General features: G+C 31.0%; 1 long non-coding RNA gene across 2 annotated transcripts in view; it reads right to left on the bottom strand.

Annotated features, from left to right (window-relative positions):
* Positions 1–1,039: 1,039 nt before the first annotated feature.
* Positions 1,040–4,405, bottom strand: part of LOC136082481 (uncharacterized) — a 7,497-nt gene continuing 4,131 nt past the window's right edge. Inside the window, exons 2-6 of one of the 2 annotated variants that reach the window (XR_010639719.1) lie at positions 2,780–4,405; positions 2,540–2,638; positions 1,685–2,255; positions 1,410–1,608; positions 1,040–1,261 (exon numbers count right to left, since the gene is read on the bottom strand). The exon at positions 2,780–4,405 is cut by the window's right edge and continues 1,046 nt beyond it. This is a non-coding gene — a long non-coding RNA (uncharacterized LOC136082481). Of the gene's footprint in view, positions 1,262–1,409; positions 2,256–2,539; positions 2,639–2,779 lie in introns of both variants that reach the window. The other variant, XR_010639720.1, reaches the window with a different exon arrangement.

The following is a 4,405-nucleotide window of genomic DNA, read 5'->3' on the forward strand; positions in this document are numbered from 1 at the left end:
TTTAAATTGTACTTACTATTTAAGTGTGTAGCCAACAATTAGTTAATTTCGTATTTGAATTCAAATCATTTAACTTTGAAATGTATTTTAAAAGTTTGATAAGGCTTTTTTTTTTTTTCCTAACATGTAAAATAAACATAAATGTGTTTGCAACATATTAATAGAGATTATGACTTTATGTCACTCCTTAAGAGTAAATTTTTAGAGACTTAAGGTATTTTAGATTAAAAAAATTAACAAAACTAAGTGTGTATCTATTAAACAGTTGTATACAAAAGCGCTATAAACCATATAAATTTATATGGTTAAAAAATTATTTAAGGCCATTATCTTTTAGTGCATCACATATGACCAATACTGTCATCATACATTTGATATAAAATTTTAGAATAGAACTTTTTTTATCAAAATTTTTTAATAAAACGATTTATAAGAATAAAAGTCATATCAGTTAAAATAACTTCAAGTGTTTTGTTATGTGTTACCATGGAAGTATTATTGAAGGAAGTGCTACGTCTGAAAACATCAAAGGCTCCGAATACCGTCATAAAAAATAATGCGTGAAATATAAATTTTGAGTATATATCTCAGCAAACATGCCTTTATCGGACCGCCGTGTTGCCCCCGTCGGCACTATATGCTGGCACGACGCTGGCGTCCGGTGCTGGTGCCGCTGCATTTTGCTCATCGGTTATATGGCGGCTCACCATCCACAAGCCACTAATGGGCCATCATCGAACCGGCAGAATCCCCGAAAACAAACCTTCCTTGGACCACCGCGTTCCCGGCGTCGGCTATATAAGCTGACCCAGCTTTGACGCGCCGTGCCTGTACCACTGCTTACTTTTCTTATAGCTCCTATGGCGGTTCTTCGGCGGCAAAGCAGCATTGTATGTTGCACTAATTTTAAAGCATTGTTGCACCTCGCGGTGCAACAATGTATGTTGGTCAACATTGTATGTTGCACTAATTTTAAAGCATTGTTGCACCTGGCGGGAGCGAATTCGAATAAAATAGTAAAAAATTAGTCATGAAATTAAAATAATGCTATTATTAAGATATAAAATTTATTCTTGCGGTTCGTCATCATTGTCGATATTAGCTCTTCTCTTTTCGATAAAAGTTCTTCTTTTAACGCTTACGATTGCTAGCGCTTGCCTCCCACCATTTCGGTCTGGTGCTCATCGTAAAAATCGTACAATTTCTTTTCGAAAATCACACTCACTAACTGTACTTGTAGGCGGATTCCTTTGCATGGCTCCTTAAAATAAATACACGCGTAAGAGATTTTAAAATAAAAATAGCACGTTTACATTATTTTATAACCTATAAAATTACCTCCGACAAAACAAATGACATTTTCTCAAAAATGCATGCTAATATACCTACATAAACAAAAATCAACTCACTTTCAAGTACACGCCTACACTGCAATTCTTTTAATCCAAATTTATTTTTTATATCCAATTTAAGGTCAGCTTCACTTCCTTTACGTTGACCACCGGTCCAATTGAGCTGACAACAAAGTTGATTTGTAAAAAGAGAAGCAGACATTCTTCTTACAGCATCTTTCAGGTTGTATCCGCCTTTGCTAGCTACAGCAATGACCTATATATAAAGATTGGAAATACTTTGTAGCAAAATATTTTATTATGTTTATTAATATTTAAAACAATTTACTTACTTAGTTTGAAAATACTCTCTTATCGTACTTTATGAGCTCTTCAAGTGTATTCACCTCTTTTAAGTCGTTAAGAGGTAAGTGTAGCTTATCAAAAGTTCCTTCATCATTTTCCCCCGCAGTTAAACTTTGCAGCAATTTTGTATTAATTTTAGTTTGACGTTGAAGATCTTTCAAGCAAACTTTGATCTCCATAACAACATTTACTAATGAAGTTATATCAGTTGGTAAAATGTTCAAAGATGCAGAAGGAACGACAGGAACATTAAATGTATTTTTTTTAAATATGGGTTGTGTTGTTTTCACGAAATTGAATTGACCATTTGTTACTGATGACAATTAATCTGTATTATTATTTGGTGAAGACGATAATAAACCTGGAAAAGTTACTCTATTAGTAAGCATATCATTTCGAACCAGTCGGTTTGGTATTGCCAATGATATCTTAGGAGCTTCAGGTAGAATGTGTCTCTTCAATAACTTTGTCATCTTAGCTTTGCTTTGCTTATAGCTGTTATTAAATTTATTTGTGTCATTATCACTCTCGTCCTCATAATACCAGTAATCGTTCTTTCTGAAAAAAAAGGTAAGTTAATGCAGAAAATAAGTTAATGTTTTAGAAATGAGAGTTTTTTATTAAATACAAGAAATTCTTATCTACTAAATTCTAGTTTTATAAACTGTGCAGAAATTCTATTGAAGTTAGATAAAACAAACAAAAAACGAGACAAAAAGGTATTTAAAAAATAAGTAAAAAATTATAAAAATAAACAATTCTTAAGTAAGAAAATCAATAATAAGAGAAAAAAATCATTAAAACTATTTCCATAAAATTCAAAAAACTGTTAAAACATAAACCTTTTTTGGCGGCTTTGTGTCTTATGCTCTTCATCTTCTGTTTGTAAATCTGAAGTATCTTGCACAACCACCATTTTTTACAAGCTTTTTCATATGTTTCTAAATAATAAATAATTTTATTTAATTTCATAAATATTCAAGAGGTGAATTTGATATTATCTGAAAATGGTTTAACTTGGTTTGCCCACTAATTATACAAATCTCTTACTTTCTGAAAAAAAAAGTTATAATAGATTATACCTGTTCTATACATGATGGAAATGGTGTGCTTTGACCAGGTGTCATCTGGGATCTCCCCTGCTTTGCTTGATGTTTTAATTCTTGCATTACTAACATATTGTGGCCAATAGCATGAACTATCATCCACTAACCAATTGTCTGGTATAACATATATTGAACCTTGTTCGTTGAGAAATGATACAAGGTATTTCATTTTTCTTTCTTTCTAAAAATCAAAAACACTACTGGGTTAGGGCTAAGGGTTAAGGTATTATGGCTAACCCTAACCCTAATCCTGATGAGTAAATATTAAAAAAGATTCATAGCTGTCGAATGAATATATTGCTAAACAAATATTTATTTATGATTTAAATGTTATTAGTAAAAAAAAACTAAACAATCTACAAACAAATCAAAGAGTAATTAATATTTAAAAATACATTCTATAATAGCAAGCAATGAGCAGTTTTTTTTATAAAACCTTGTATACAATAACTCTAGTGCCTGCTTATTTTTTTCTTGACATTAGACTTAATTTACTTATAATATATTGCATAATTTAGTGAAACTAAATGTTTTTTAAATTATTAAAAAAATACAATTTGAAACAAAATACAAATTAATTTTAAATATATTTTGAATTTATAAATAATCCATTACATAGACAAAAAAAGCTTTTATAAATGCAAAAGTGGGAGTGCAGCATATTTTTGGTTGTAAGACAAAAGTAGATACTTCTTATCAATGGAGCAAGACTTTGTATTGTCTGATAAATTACAAACTAAGTATACGCCAACGGATGATGAGTTCGAAGGATATGTGAAAAGTGTTTCTACGCTTTCAAATGTGTTGTATAAAACTAAAATATCATTATCTCCATATTTTTTAACTATATTTTGCACAAAAATAATTTCAACAGTTTTCAATTGACAACAACTGTCACCCACAGTACACTTAATACAAAAATCTCTTAAAATCACTTGCTTATGCTGAGATTCAATATCTGTAATATCATTTTTGAAGCCTAATATTCTGCTGCTTTTTTAATATAGGATACTTCAATTCAACTGCTTTTAGTTCCAATAAATTTTTTTCATGCAATCTTCGTTGTACCTGTTGTAATGAAAAATTTGGCTTTCGTATTAACTTTTTCAGCTGACCAAGATAGTTTTTAAATGGAAACGCAGATATGTTGTCAGAATGGTCCATACTTGATTGCAGCTCGGCACAAATGTGAAAGCCCATGCATATTATAAGTTATCACCTCTGGACCATACATATCTGAGGTATGTTTAATGAACAGATTAAGTAAAGTATTATCACTGACAGCATGATGTACACATAATTTTGGACACAATAAAATTCTCATAGCAACAGATAATAACAAGAAGTTTTTATACATGGCTTCATTTAGTATATCTGCTAAGTATACAAAACCACTATATAACAAGAATTGTCTGAGTTCGGTTGCTTTCCACCTTTCAAATTCAGACACAGCCCTAGGCTTACGAGCAAATTCTTTTGGTATATACTTAGAAGCACCAACCAATCGAACAGAAAGTCATGTTGAACCTCTTGCACCTAATCTAACATGCAAATGACCTTTCAACCATATGTAAAGCAACTTTCTTACCATTCCCAAGCAGA

This window comes from Hydra vulgaris, chromosome 07 (assembly GCF_038396675.1).
Source record: "Hydra vulgaris chromosome 07, alternate assembly HydraT2T_AEP".
Taxonomy (NCBI): Eukaryota; Metazoa; Cnidaria; class Hydrozoa; order Anthoathecata; family Hydridae; genus Hydra; species Hydra vulgaris.